We start from the raw sequence: 16,323 nt of genomic DNA on the forward strand, positions 1-16,323 counted from the left end.
GATAGCGGCCCCGGTCTAGAAAGCCAAGAATAACGGCCGAGAGGGTTCGTCGTGCTGACCACACGACACCTCGTAATCTGCAGGCCTTCGGGCTGAGCAGCGGTCGCTTGGTAGGCCAAGGCCCTTCAAGGTCTGTAGTGTCATGGGGTTTGGTTTGGTTTGGTTTTATGTGATTCTTTTTTTTATTTTAAATTGAAGTCAATGTCTTTTTTAAATGCACAGTTAGTCACGTGACTGTTCCTTCTGAGAATGCTTGTGCAAAATATAATGAAACTCCGCCCAGCCGTTTAGAATATTGATCTCGTTTCAGAAGGTAGACAGATTAGAAATTTCATTCTCAAAGAAAGATGTATTCATGTACTGTATTTAATTTTATCAATGCTGTTCACCACGTTTGCTCCGACAAGACTGTTGCGTCCCCACTATAGTTAATATTCAAGGATTTCAGGTACTCTGCTGATAGATTAGATAAGCGACCTAACGTCAAAGAGATAACTCTGGTATAAATGAGAGGTAAAGTATCGATTTCGTTCAAATCTGTGTATCGGTGTGCTATCTTCACCAGCCAACTCTGAGTATCAGATATAAAGCACGTAAGAAAAACAATCTAAATAATCCATCATTTAGTGAGTAAGACTTTCTATTTGGTTTCGTCGCGCTAACTCATACAAGCGACGATGGCCTAGAACAGGGAAGGTAGTGGACATAGTCTTAACTAAGGTACAGCTCCTGTGTTTGCTTGATGTGAAAATGGGGAACTACGGAAATCATATTTAGGTGTGCCGACGGTGATCTCGAGCCAACCATCTCCTAAACAAGTACATGGTTCATATCGCAAGTAAACGAGTCTGATCAAGATACAAACGTTTTGAAATTCTCCTTTCTCATTTTAGGAAGAGGAATCTAATAATAATAATAATAATAATAATAATAATAATAACAGTTTTGTATGGCTATTAAAAGCCGGGTGCAATCCTTGTAAGGCAGATGATGCCCGGTGGAGTGGGCGGTGTCCGCTGTGTATAGAAAACTGTGTCATTGTGGTGGAGAATAGTGTTGTTGTACAGTGTATGAATTGCAGGAATAGTCCTTCAACCACGCCCGAAATCGAACCTGGGGTCCCGATGACCGACGGCCAAGACTCAGACCACTCGGCCATAGAGCCGGAGAGAGATCAAAGATAGTTGTTTTCAAAGTTTACTTTAAATCTCATGTAAAGAGCTTGGGACACCAAAGCTCCGTGTATCAAGAGCCTGAATTGGGCCTGACGCTCTGTTATACCCAGCGCTTATTATGCTGGCTTAACTTCAGATTCCTAACAGCGATCTTAAATGTTTCTAGGCCACTCTTAAGTCACTTCTTTATTATATCGTTGGTTATTGTCTTAGTTTTTCATGTGCTCTTAAATTTACCATATTTCTTGATCATAGCCGGTAATTTGAAAGCATCGTACTTCAATTTGTGGTGCGTTAACTTTCCGCCTTTGAATCCGTTGACGCTCGTGCTCGAATTCATCCCTGATGGGTTTATTAATATTTTCTCTGACTAGCACGCCTATCATTGGTAGGCCTATCAGCACCGTGTGAAAATACTAACCTTCCTTCGCCCCAATAGTGTTTTCTTTTATTATTACGGAATCACTGCACAATTTAAGTCTACCCGTTTACATACCGGTATGGTAGAGCAGCCATCAATCACCCTTAACTGGATCGTCACAAAGTGGTGCTCTGGGTCTTGTGAAGTTTGTACCAGTGGATGTACTTGGTAGTGATAGTGATGGTGATTACTGTTTTAAAATGAAGTACAAGTGGGCAACCATTCTCCTTCCTCTTGAAGCGATATGTCCACAAGCTATCGTTGGCAGTCGTGTTTGTTACATCATCCCATTGATGGCTGATCTAAAGAGTGTTCTTGAGGAAAGCCTAAACCACTGTCGTAGGTTTTTCAGCTATGTAATATCTTCTTTGCCCGGACCGCGGCTTCCACATATCTTTCTTTGCAGGATGAGATGGAGCAGCATATGATTTGTCCGGAAGTCACATCACATGACTGAAGCAGGCGAATTTCCAGGTCTTGATGGAGTTTATTATATTCCCTCCTTTTCCCATCTGTGTCAAAGTGCCTTTGGTTCGAATCCGATCTACCCAGCTGAACCGGAGCATATGGGGATAGCATCATATATCGAATGTCTAAAGTGTTTCAAATAAATTTCTCATAGTTCCCATGATTATTTTTCGTAATTAGAGGATTAGGCTATTCGGCGAAGGAAAGGGAAGAGCCGCGAGGGGCGTGAAAATGGAGGAATCCCTAAGCCTCGGGGTATGAAGAGAACGAGGGTTGTCCAAGTGAGGTCGTAAAGATGATAGCGAGGACCCTAGCATAAGTAAGTTCAAGCAGTTCCAGAATCAATTAGTGACACAGTAGTTACCAACCCACGATATTAAATCGAAAGCCGCTCGTATAGTCGCATCTTGCGTCAGGAAGAAAGTATCACGGATGTGCTTTAATACCACCTTTCGCAGGGGTAAGTAAGTGCACTTAATTAGGGTTGAATGTATGTTAAATAGCATGGTGAAATTGATTCTAAAATCACATCTCTCCTCGCTGGTCTTCGTCGTTGAATACAGCCTATCAAATTTATAACGGAGTTAAGAATCTCATACGAACCAGCCTCTTAGAGGTGCCGGCAACATTTTAAGCATGAAGAGCTATTTAAGAAATGAAGTTCACTCTGGGGCCGCCAAGGAAAATGCCATTCTTAAAAGCCTAAAAAATTATGTATTATGAGAGTCTCAATTAATGATTAACAATTGAAATTAGCATAAATATCAAAACTCACCAAACTGCGAACTTTCTATTATTTTTTTACAAGTTACTTTACGTTGCGCTGACACAGTTAGGTCTTATGGCGACGATAGGACCGGTAAGGGCTGGAGTGGAAAGGAAGCAGCCGTGGCCTAAAGTAAGGTACAGTCCCAGCATTTACCTGGTGTGAAAATGGGAAACCACGGAAAACCATCTTCAGGGCTGCCGACAGTGGGATTTGAACCCACTATCCCCCGAATACTGCATACTGGCCGCACTTAAGCGACTGCAGCTATCGAGCTCGGTCTTTCACATATTAACGCGAAAGTTGGCACCGCATAGCGCCAGCCAAATTGTTGTAGTCGGGAACATAACTGGAGATCGCTGTACGTAAACTTATCAAGATGAACATTAGTTGTGCTGGGCCTGTATTTTGACTTCAGATGTTGCATGGTTGAGAATACAGATTCACATGTGTAAGTTGATGCACAGTAGGAGTGGATTTTCAAGGCGCACTTTTTCAACGATGGATAAGAGTTTGTATCTACCTAGTTCCGAAATGTATCATCGTTCCAATGAGATTTTAAATTGTTGTTATTTTGCAAGTTTATTATTTCAATTCCAAGGGTTTACTTATCTTCAATTTAGACTAAGTCTCTCAAAATATCAGTAGTTATCTCACTAACATGAACCGTGGCAAAAGGGTTTGATAGAAATACCACTAGTGGTTCCATCATTGAAAAGTATTTGAATCGTTCACTGAATTACTTTTTTTAGAGTTTTAAGGTGAGCAATGAACGGCATAGTGTTTAAGGTTACTTAACATAATTTTCAAGTTTGGAAAGTAATAAATACATGTTCTCGAAAGATTAACTTTCCACAAATCCATTTTGAACGCATTCACAGCACTTACCATTTTTGCAATATGATAATCCTAACGTTGTTTGTTATTTGCTTTACGTCGCACCGACACAGATAGGTCTTATGGCGACGATGGGACAGGAAAGGGCTAGGAGTGGGAAGGAAGCGGCCGTGGCCTTAATTAAGGTACAGCCCCAGCATTTGCCTGGTGTGAAAATGGGAAACCACGGAAAACCATCTTCAGGGCTGCCGACAGTGGGGTTCGAACCCACGATCTCCCGAATACTGGATACTGGCCGCACTTAAGCGACTGCAGCTATCGAGCTCGGTAATCCTAACGTTGGAGTTGCAGGTTAAGTTCATTCATTTTCAACATAATGTCCATCTGGAAAACCAGGTCCATAAGCCACACATCATCATCAAGCTGTGTGAAGTAAGAGTTTTATCTCTTTGAGAACACTAATAAATCTTGCTAACACTTTCCCTCTACTAAGCCACCTATCCTCTGTATGTAGGACCAGCTCACTATAACCAGCGTCATCGGAAGACAGTGCTTTAAATAATCGGTGCTGCATAGAAGCAGCCTTAAACGAATTAACGATCTTCACAACTGTATTCATGACATGATTAAAATCAAAGAAATTGAAGATAATACTTGTTTGTGTAGTACGCAGTGATAAGGGTGAAAATGAGGGAAGCTTTCACCGTTCATACATAAAGCTATAAATCTATTCTTGCAGCCAACAAATGCAGGAGCTCCATCTGTTGTAATTGCTACCAACTTTTGTAGGGGAATATTACATTCCTGCACATAATTCTTGAATATATTATAAATGTTCTAGCCTCTAGTTCGTTGTGTCAGTGAAAGTACTTCAAGTAACTCTTCTTTCACAGAAAAGTCGTTAAAAAAATTCTTCACTATTATCAGTGACTGTGCTATATTTGAAATGCCCGTCGATTCATCTAATTGCAAGCAATAAAATTCACACATTTGTAAATCATATTTTAACCCGCGAGTGGTCGCTATATGAGATTTTCTCTCACATTATTTTTTATTGTAATATTACTTCACAGTGATGAAAGGGAGGTAGCTGTTCCCTCTTCTAGCTGAGTTTATAACTGTCGTGAGTAGAGCGATTCACATTTGAAGGGTAGGCAACCCCTCCCCTAGTCAGAAGAAACGTTCCTATATGTCCGTGCGCACTGCGTGAGAGTTTCTCTCATCGCGCGACTAATGACGTTGGTGTTATTTTGAAGTAGAGCGTTAAACTTACTTCTGTTGTACGTGTTAGTATTTGTATTATGAGCACTTCTTGTTTTTGAAAATGTTATTATGTTCAGAAACCTTGCTTTGTATGTAAATATTACTAGATATAATGCATGTGTGAGATTTTATTTTTTACAACTTCAGGACGGAAGTTATTTTTATGTACATTGCATATGTTATTTTAAGTAGTAATTTGTGTCTTTAATAAACAGCTAATGATGCCCAGCTCCATGGCTAAATGGTTAGCGTGCTGGCCTTTGGTCACAGAAGTCCCGGGTTCGATTCCTGGCGGGGTAGGGAATTTTAACCTTAATTGGTTAAATTCGCTGACACGGGGGCTGGGTGTATGTGTCGTCATCATAATTTCATCCTCATCATGATGCGCAGGTCGCCTACGTGTATCAAATAAAAAGACCTACATCTGGCGAGCCGAACTTTTCCTCGGACACTCCCGGTGCTAAAAGTCATACGCCATCTCTCTCTCACACACACACACACACACACACACACACACACACAGCTAATCATTTCATTTTTATCTAAAATATATAAGGTGGAATTTACGTTTCATTTCAGTAGTAAATTTCAACCTGACGCCCCACAAAAATAAAAAAAATGTCATATTTATTTTAATGTGAGTGAAAGTCTCACGCGTGACCACTCACGTTACATTTCGGCTAGCGACCACTCGCGAGTTAATTGGAACTCCACGTCTACCGATATATTTTTCATCCTCCTTGTAACCGTTCTAGCCGGTTATTGCATTTTGTTGATAACAGAAATAATTACAATTTTATTTTGAAAGCCATTGAACAGTGACTCCGAAGCAGCTATCATCGCTTCTTTAGAATATTTCTTCAAATGGTTTCATCCTTTTCAGTAATATGAGAGAAACTTTAAAGGAGGCAATTGTTGCATTTGATGATAGCTTATTTTATGTGGTAAAAACTGACTGTTGAGATTTCAGCTTGGTTTACAAATCACTAACTTTTACTTTTCTATTTCTGAATCCACAGGAAAACTATCGTTAAAAGGTCGGTGAACTGTATTAAAGTGCCTCTCGACATTGCTTTTCTTGGCGTTACAAATTAAATACACGGATTTACCTTTTACGTCTACAAAACAGAGCTGTTGCTCCCATTCGTTATTAAAATAATAAGTTTTCTGAATTGTTTGCCCCTTGTTATAACTCATTCTTAAAACAGAACTGCGTTGTCCGCCACGACATAAAATACTGACAATTGCGTGCCGGTCAATACGCTAGCGTAAGAATATCTTGCCAACCCCGTCTCTAGAGCAAAATCACGGCCTCCCTGATCGTTTTGATGGAACAGTAGAGTCAGTGTCAAATTGATTGGCCAATGAGGTCTACTTACTTACCTAATCTGTTTACCCTCCAGGGTTGGCTTTTCCCTCGGACTCAGCGAGGGATCCCATCTCTACCGCCTCAAGGGCAGTGTCCTGGAGCGTGTGCCATTGGGTCGGGTGATACAACTGGCAAGGATAACCAGTACCTAGCCCAAGCGGCCTCCCGTGGTGATTGGTGCGAGATTGCTTGATTGTTGTACTCCCTGTATTTTTATCTATGCCATGATGCTGAATTGTGTACGTCACCGTGTACTTTCAGTATAAGTTTGGTAAGATAAGAAGGTAATAGTGTGCAAATACTGTCAGTGAGTGCTTTTTGTGTTGCTGGTTGGTGTCATTTTTTCGGGTGTGTAATTTTTGCTTGAGTGCATTGTAGATAGTAACAATGGATGGCAATCCCCCGCCGGGAGGCGGGGAATCTTCTTCTTCCTCCTCTTGCGCTACGACCACCTCCTCGGAGGCACTAAATGCGTCTAAATCTAGTATTAATGTACTACCTGAGTACGGTTCAGCTGGCTTTGACCACAAAATGCTTGCCAGCCTGCTTTCACAAGGCATCGTTCCCGCTAAGCTTGCGGCCAAATACCCTCCATGGCATCCCGTGAATAAGGGTAATCGCAGGGTTGTCTCTAAGATGATTCTGAAAAAACGGGCGGAAAAAACCCCGAAAGCATCCCCCGTTAATACTCAGAACAAGTACGAAGTATTGGCTTCACTACCTACTACAGGGTCCACGGACCCTACTGCTTATGTTCCGACCCGGTCGGAACTCCGTAAAGAGACCGAGGTTCGGCCCTCCGGGAGTGCCACTCAATCTCAATTACTTAATGAAGCCGCCTCACGGCCATTACCTGAAAGTACTGATCTGTCTGCGAGTGGTGCCCCCCCAGGAGGGGAGAGCGAGGCCATGGAGACTGAAACCGCTCAGAACCTGGGTTCGAATCCCACTTCGGACCCGGGTTCGAGCCCCTCCCAAGGTCAGAGTCCCCCTAGGAAAGTCTCCATACCGCCGATTGTCGTCGCTGATAAGTCGGAGTACCAGCGACACTATAAGTATCTGAGAACTAAATGCACTGGCGATATTAGGGTAATAAACACCAGGGATGCCCTAAAATTTCATGCTTCCAACGAAAATGACTATCAGATAATAAAACAGTATTTCTGTGATTCCGGAAAGAGTTTCTACACGCACCAGATGCCTAGTCAGAGGCTCTTAAAGGTAGTCATTAGAAATATTGTTTCATCTGTAGACGTAGACTGGATTAAGGAGGAGCTCATGGCTCTGGGGTATGAGCCTCAGGACATATTCCAGTTCACTCGAATTGACAGTATGTCTAAAAAGCGAGTACCCCTGAACGTCATGAGCGTCACCCTCCCAAACAGTGAGTTCTCTAAAACTATTTACAACCTGAAATATCTGTGCGGATCCAGAGTCAAAATAGAGGCCTATAGGGGTCGTGAGGGCCCGACTCAGTGCTACCGATGCCAGAGATGGGGCCACACGGCCAACTATTGTGCCATGCCGCTTAGATGCGTAAAGTGCGGAGAAAACCATGCGGCCGCTGCCTGTCCATTAGTGCCGACAGCACCGGCCACGTGTGTAAACTGCAAGGGCAACCACCCGGCCTCCTGGAGAGGTTGTGAAACCTTTCGTAATATTATGGAGACCAAGGTGGTAAATGAGTACCTGAAAACTCAGAAAATGACCAGGACTTTGCCCCCCTCCCGAGAAGTAGACCCCAACTTCTCCTTCGCCCAAGCGATAGGAGGCGCACCCGCACCCCTCCCTGCATCGAACCCTGAGCCCGTTGGCACGGCATCTCCCACATCCGCTCTCTCGGGTATGGGAGATATCATTGATCTCATGAGGCAAATTAACTTTTCCAGGCTACTGCCTATTCTAAAAGAGACCGCTACTCAGCTGCGACAATGTCAGAATACGATCGATAAGATTGGAGTCCTGATAAATGCTGCAATGCAGTACTTTACAGAACCCTAATCTGTTTCCTTCTGCCTGACAATGGACCTTTCCGTTTGTGCTTGGAATTGTCAGGGAATTTCTAGTCAGAAATACGAACTTGAGTCGTTTATTTCTGACTATAAAATCGATATCCTGCTACTAGGAGAGACGTGGCTTAAACAACATAAGTCCTTCAAAATTAAGAACTTTACGATGTATCGTAAAGATAGACCTGACAGAGAGGGTGGAGGTGTGGCTGTTCTGATTAAGTCAAAACTTACACACAGTACCATTGACCTCCCCCCTCTCGGAGTTATTGAGTCTCTCGGTATCGAGATTAGACATCAACAATATCATTATCGTCTTTTTGCGGCCTATTTACCCCCCAATGCCCCGCTAAATACAGCGGAACTAGATATTTTATTAAATAATCCGTCGTCCGTCCCTACCATCGTGGCAGGAGATCTCAATTCGAAGCACACTGACTGGAACTCTAGGACTATTAATCCTAAGGGTAGAATACTTCAGGAATATATGAGAGATAATGACGTCGGTATCTATGCTCCGACTGAGCCCACCATCTACCCAGCCAATGGTCGACCCGACGTCATTGACATTACGGTTTCTAAATTTTACAATAGACCTATTGACTTTGTCGTCCATAATGCCCTTGATTCTGATCACAAACCTATCATTTTCAATCTTTCTTGGGTTCGATTCGAGGCGCCATCTATTCCTAGGGAGATTCTAAATTTAGACTATAATAAATTCTCCTGGCATATAAATAAAAACTTAAATACTTTTGAACCCAAAGATAGGAATGACATTGACCGTGCTATTGTTCATCTTTATAATAAGATCAACAATGCGCGGAAATATGTCCTTCGTATCGCGAGAAATCCCGCGCGATTGACCACGCGCAATAATGGCGCTGACCACATTGTCATCTCTGACAATGTCAACGGATGCAATCTCCCGCCTAGTAGCGGTCCTGCATCCCGCGGCGGGGTCCAGAACGGCACTAATAATAATAATAATAATATTAATACCACTCACAACCAATATTTACTTAATACACTTCACCCTAATAATAATAATAATAATAACGTTCTGGACCGTCGTCAAAATGCGCACACTGCGCCAGAAACGGGTCCCGGCCTTGCTAATACCGCGAACACAGCAAGACCACGGGTTCAGTCCCGCCGTGACGCCCAAGACGACTCAACGCCAGATCTCCTCAAGGATTTGATCTACATTAAAAATGCCTATAGGATTAGATGGCAAAAATTCAGAGACCCCTCCGACAGAGCTGAATACTTGGAACTAGCTCAGGAGGTTCGAAATCGACTGCTCGAAAGAAAGATTGAAAAATGGGAGGAATTATGCCGTAATCTCTCAGAAAACGAGTCAGATCGCGAATTTTGGCGGATTACTCGCAATCTGACTAGGCCCACCCCCCCCCCGGCGTGCAATTCATGGCCGCCAAGGTCTAGTGTTCGACCCTTATGATAAAGCTGAGGCCTTTGCGGACTCAATTGAGAGTCAATGTGTAACTCACGATATCTCTGACGATGACGACGACGAAAACGAACGACTGACCCGTGAGATACACAGAAAGGCTTCAACTTTCAAACGACAATGGAGACCTGACAATAACATAGAAGACGTTAAGCCTCATGAGATCCGCAGGGTCATTAAGAGCTTGAATGAGAAGAAGTCTCCCGGAGATGACAAGGTATCGAATAAAGAAATTAAATCACTGCCTTACAAGGCCATTCTCTTTTTGGCATCTATTTTTTCGGCCTGCCTGAAAACGGGATATTTCCCTGGGACCTGGAAGACGGGGAAGATGGTCGTCATTCCAAAACCAGGGAAAGATAGACTCTTCCCTCAAAATTACCGTCCGATCACCTTGTTATCTCATATCTCTAAGATATTCGAGAGACTTCTACTCACACGGCTAAATGCCTACCTGGACCCGCGCAGAATAATGAGACCGGAGCAGTTTGGATTCCGGTCCAAGCGCAGCGCCCCCCTTGCGGCGCTGCGCCTGGCTCAATACATCACAAGGTCGTTCAATATACGCCGTAGCGTGCCAGCAGTATTTTTTGACGTAGAAAAAGCCTTTGACACTGTCTGGCACGAAAATCTAATTGTTAAAATGCTGGAAATTTACCATATTCCAGCCTATTTAGTCAAAATTATTCAATCTTATCTAACGAACAGGAGATTTTATGTCTCCTGCGAGGGGGAGAAATCGACCCCAAGGACCCTCCGTGCCGGAGTCCCCCAAGGGGGAGTCCTCTCCCCAACATTATACGGCCTATACGTGAACGACCTTCCCACCCTCCAGGGTGTAGAGGTCCAGCAGTATGCTGATGACATAGCCATTTTTACCACACAACGGAGGAATGACTATGCCCTCAGGGCACTGCAACAATGGATATCACTGTTTGGGAAATGGTGTGTAAGGAACAAGGCGAAAATAAATCCTGCCAAGACGCAGGCAATTGTTTTCACCAAGCGCCTTCCTAGATTTGGCCGCCTTACTATTGATAACGTCCCCCTGTCTTGGTCTAAATCTGTAAAGTACCTTGGTCTCACACTAGACCGCGGGTTAACGTGGAAACTGAATATAGAACAGGCCTTGCAGCGTGCTGCGGCAAGGGTGGCAGCCCTGAGACCTCTGTTATGGAACAGGCACATCTCTAAGTCCATTAAGAGAAACCTGTACCTTGCATGTGTCAGGCCTATACTCCTATACGGCTGTGAGGCCTGGTGCTATATTCCGAAAACACATATGCTAACCCTTCAGCGTTTTCAAAATAAAACCCTCCGCCGTATGACAAATGCTCCATTACTGCGATCTAATAGGAAAATACGGACTGAGCTTCGTGTTCCTCTTATTAGAACGCAAATAAATAAAATAGTCAGGGCGGCTAAAACTAGAATCCTTCTTAATCAGTCTACCGACCCTGGCATCCTACTCTTAAAACGGGTCGTAAGGACCAAGAAACCGAACACACGATTTAAATATCGCGGTCCTTGGCTAACTTACGACCTGTTTTAACTGGTACCGTCCCCCCTATTTCGGCTTACTTTTGACTCACTCCCACCTGCGAAATTCAAAATTTTACCCCCCTGAAAATGCCCGTTTGTTAAGAAGGAAGCTCCCTCCCTCTTAAAATTTTCTTCTTCACTAGAATTTCACTCCGACACTCATTTGAATTTTATCAGAGCAGCGAAGAGGGGGTTTCTTCTCTGACGTGGAGAAATTATTTTTCTCTTCTCCACGACAGATCGTTTTTCCCCCGCCAGTGCATTATGAGATGGTGATTTTCCGACTCATCGGCTACGTCTCGGAAACAGATGAGTAGAGAGGCCGAAGTGTGCCTCGGGACTCCCATGTACTCGCTCTCAACAAAAAAAAAAAAAAAAAAAAACTGCTATGCTGAACAGGGGCCTTGGCGGGAGGTGGGAAGATTGGAAGGGATAGACAAGGAAGAGGGAAGGAAGCGGCCGTGGCCTTAAGTTAGGTACCATCCCGGCATTTGCCTGGACGAGAAGTGGGGAAACCACGGAAAACCACTTCGGGGATGGCTAAGGAAGGAATCGAACCCCCCTCTACTCAGTTGACCTCCCGAGGCTGAGTGGACCCCGTTCCAGCCCTCGCACCACTTTTCAAATTTCGTGGAGGAGCCGGAAATCGAACCCGGGCCTCCGGGGGTGGCAGCTAATCATACTAAACACCACACCACAGAGGCGGACGAGGACTACTTAACAAATAAATTTAAATAATTAATATTTATCGAAGGAAACTATTACAAAAATTATAAGGCGGATGACAAATACCTTCACCGAGCTCGATAGCCGCAGTTGCTTAAGTGCGGCCAGTATCCAGTAATCGGGAGATAGTGGGTTCGATCCCCACTGTCGGTAGCCCTGAAGATGGTTTTCCGTGGTTCCCCATTTTCACACCAGGCAAATGCCGGAACTGTACCTTAATTAAGGCCACGGCCGCTTCCTTCCACTTCCTAGGCCTTTCCTATCCTATCGCCGCCGTAAGACCTATCTGTGTCGGTGCGACGTAAAACAAATAGGAAAAAAAACAAATACCTTGCCAAAGGGCGCCCACGATCACCGCGTTGCCGACCCGTGCTCTGTTTCTGGGGTATCTGGTGCAGGTCTTCCTAGTTGACACTCATGGGCAACCTACGCGTCTGGATGCGTGGTGTGGTGATGATTACAATGATGACGATGACGGTGAGGTAGGAAGAGGGTGACACCCGATGTCCGCACACAAACTACTCCTGTCGAATAACGCCAAGGGGTCTGCTCAGAGCTTTATGTCCCCATCTGACGGACCATCAACAGAGTCATATGGCCTCAAAATATATGAACATTGTGGAGAGGTTTGGAATTGTATCCAGGCTTATGGCACAAAATCTAGTGATAGAAATTATATACCATCGTTTCTCCTGCCCTGACAGCCAACATTTTCATCATTAGAACAACTTACCTTCAACTTGCAGTAGGTTATCTGTTCACTCGCTTTTGTATGCACTTGTACTAAATATCCAAATATTTCCCGGTTTCACATAGCAAGGAGCAGTGACAGAGACTAACTTCGGTAAATCCAACGCTCGACAACTTCCCCGTCCAGAAATGAATGAATATCTGGTACAACTATTTCACTTTAACGAAAACACTCACATTTATAAACCAACTAGCAGTCTGATTTCAAATAGTATTCACTACATAAGCATAGTATTAGCTTTAATAAACTTATTTATAATTCATGATTCTCCACTTTATTTCAAACTAGCTGTAGTACCCGGCGTTGCCCGGATAGTTTCCGAATGTTTACCTTTAAGATTTGTATTACCAGTTAGTTATGTGTGACGTGAATTTTTATAGAATTCGTTTTTCACTCGCAGATTGATATGTTACGATCTATTATGTAGTTCTAGAATTATTTAGATGGGTTTGATTTCAAGATTTAGATTATTTAATTTTCGAGTAAAACTTCGTCCTTATGGAAGCTCGCATCGAATGGGAAGTATTTCATCCTGTCAAAAATTAATAAGTGATAACAATATGTATTTAGATGTACAGGATTTCAACTGTCAATGAGACTGTCGCCCTCTTGGCCCCCACCCCTAAGAGATAAAAAAATCTAGATTGTCACCATTCATCTCAGTGACCCAAAAACTGTAGATTCGACACTATTTTTTATTATTTTTGTATCTCACTTCCCCCTCACACCCACCCCAAAGGGGGATGAATATGAACTTTAAAAAATCTGAAGTGTCACTATTCAACTCAGTGACCCCAAAACTGTAGATATATCTCACTTCCCTCTCACACCCACCCCAAAGGGGACTGAACATGAACTTTAAAAAATTTGGATTGTCACCATTTATCTCAGTGACCCCAAAACTGTAGATTCGACACTATTTTTGATAATTTTTATATCTCACTTCCCCCTCACACCCACCCCAAAGGGGGCTGAACATGAACTTTAAAAAATTTGGAGTGTCACCATTCATTTCAGCGACCATGAAAACTATGGATTCAATACTATTCTAGATTATTTTTATACCCACCCCCCTTACTCCCTGCCCGTAAGGGTGCTAGAGGTGTCTTGCCCCCATGCGGTTTGTATCCTGATACTAAGTCATAAGTGTACCATATATGGTTGAAATCGCTTCAAACAACGACATGTACAGTATATATTTTTATACTTCATCCCCTTTCCATCCCTACTCAGAGGAGTCCTATGAGTGTCTTATACAACAGTATATATTTTCCAGATAGTAAGTCATATGTGTACCAATTTTGGTTGGCAGCTATGCCCAAATGTACATGCATAATCTCGCTACTCTATAATCCTGGGCCGGGCTGAGTGGCTCAGACGGTTAAGGCGCTGGCCTTCTAACCCCAACTTGGCAGGTTCTATCCTGGCTCAGTCCGGTGGTATTTGAAGGTGCTCAAATACGACAGCCTCGTGTCGGTAGATTTACTGGCACGTAAAAGAACTCCTGCGGGACTAAAGTCTGGCACCTCGGCGTCTCCGAAGACCGTAAAAGTAGTTAGTGGGACGTAAAGCAAATAACATTATTATTATTATTATTATTATTATTATTATTATTATTATTGTTATTATTATTATTATTATTATTACAATCCTGGAGCTGACGTTGCCATGGTTACGGTAGTTCATTTCTTTTATCCGATTCCTAGAGCAGAGATAGTGTGGTGCCAATATCTCCAAAACGCTTGGTTTTAGGGCCTTAAAACATGGGTTCGGACACGTAGGACTTACCGAGTTTTATTTTTTGCGTCAAGGGGCTTAAAATGAGCTTTGTCTCGTCTTTGTACGACAAATTCGATTTTGCCTATATTAGCCTATTATTTTTATATTTTTACACGTCCCCCCGTCGCCGTAACCATGGCAACGTCAGCTCCAGGATGATAATAATAATAATAATAATAATAATGTTATTTGCTTTACGTCCTACAAACTACTTTTACGGTCTTCGGAGACGCCGAGGTGCCGGAATTTAGTCCCGCTGGAGTTCTTATTTTGAAAATAAAATACAGCCCATGTTACTCACTGGAAAAGTAGCTTTCTATAGGTGAAGTAATTTTTAAAATCGGTTCAGTAGTTTTTGAGTCTACCCGTTACAAACAAATATACAAATTTTTCCTCTTTACAATATTAAGTATAGATATCTTCTTAAACTAAAATTGGTTGTGGCTAGTTGCATGTTAGAATATTCATACAATTGTTTAGAAAAGAGAAGAAAAGTGAGTTTGAAGCAGAATGTAGTTTGTCTACCCACTTTAAAAAAAAAATATATTAAAATACTATTTGTTCGGGGCGTCGACCTATAGATATGTTTTGCCCCTACTTGCACCATATGATATGAAGCTGCGTATAATTGGAATTGTGGAAGTGTAGAGTGTTGAATGTGAGGAAAGGAACCCAGTCTCCATGCCAGGGATATTAATCATTTACAATTAAAAACTCCTGACTCGGCCGGAAATCGAACCCGGGGCCGTCGGGTGACAGGCAGACGCGTTGCCGCCTGCACCACGGAGCCGGACATGTCTACACCTTAGTCCTGTTTGCTGATAGGGGGTCGGGGATGAGGTGACATGAAATGATATGTTTTCATTGCCGAATGCCCTCCTGGTGCCAACCTCATTTGAGGAGCTAACAAAGATGAAATCAATCAATCACTACTGATCTGCATTTAGGGCAGTCGCCCAGGTGGCAGATTCCCTATCTGTTGTTTTCCTAGCATTTTCTTAAATGATCGCAAAGAAACTGGAAAATTATTGAACATTACCCTTGGTAAGTTATTCCAATCCCTAACTCCCCTTCCTATAAACGAATATTTGCCCCAATTTGTCCTCTTGAATTCAAACTTTATCTTCATATTGTGATCTTTCCTACCTTTAAAGACACCACTCAAACTTATTCGTCTACTAATGTCCTCCCACGCCATCTCTCCTCTGACAGCTCAGAACATACCATTTAATCGAGCAGCTCGTCTCCTTTCTCCCAAATCGTCCCAGCCCAAACTTTGCAACATTTTTGTAACGCTACTCTTTTGTCGGAAATCACCCAGAACAAATCGAGCTGCTTTTCTTTGGATATTTTCCAGTTCTTGAATCAAGTAATCCTGGTGAGGGTCCCATACACTGGAACCATACTCTAGTTGGGGTCTTACCAGAGACTTATATGCCCTCTCCTTTACATCCTTACTACAACCCCTAAATACCCTCATAACCATGTGCAGATATCTGTACCCTTTATTAACAATCATATTTATGTGATTACCCCAATGAAGGTCTTTTCTTATATTAACACCTAGGTACTTACAATGATCCCCAAAAGGAACTTTCACCCCATCAACGCAGTAATTAAAACTGAGAGGAATTTTCCTATTTATGAAACTCACAACCTGACTTTTAACCCCATTTATCATCATACCATTGCCCACCATCCATCTCACAACACTATCGAGGTCACCCTGCAGCCGCTTACAATCTT

General features: G+C 42.9%; 1 protein-coding gene across 1 annotated transcript in view; it reads left to right on the plus strand.

Moving 5' to 3' along the window:
* The first annotated feature begins 497 nt into the window (after window positions 1-497).
* Window positions 498-16,323, plus strand: part of LOC136858348 (uncharacterized) — a 36,460-nt gene continuing 20,634 nt past the window's right edge. Inside the window, exon 1 of the mRNA XM_067137822.2 lies at window positions 498-593. The gene's annotated coding sequence lies outside the window, so the exon portion shown is untranslated. The remainder of the gene's footprint in view (window positions 594-16,323) is intronic.

The sequence above is a fragment of the Anabrus simplex genome, chromosome 1, assembly GCF_040414725.1.
Source record: "Anabrus simplex isolate iqAnaSimp1 chromosome 1, ASM4041472v1, whole genome shotgun sequence".
NCBI classification, from domain to species: domain Eukaryota; kingdom Metazoa; phylum Arthropoda; class Insecta; order Orthoptera; family Tettigoniidae; genus Anabrus; species Anabrus simplex.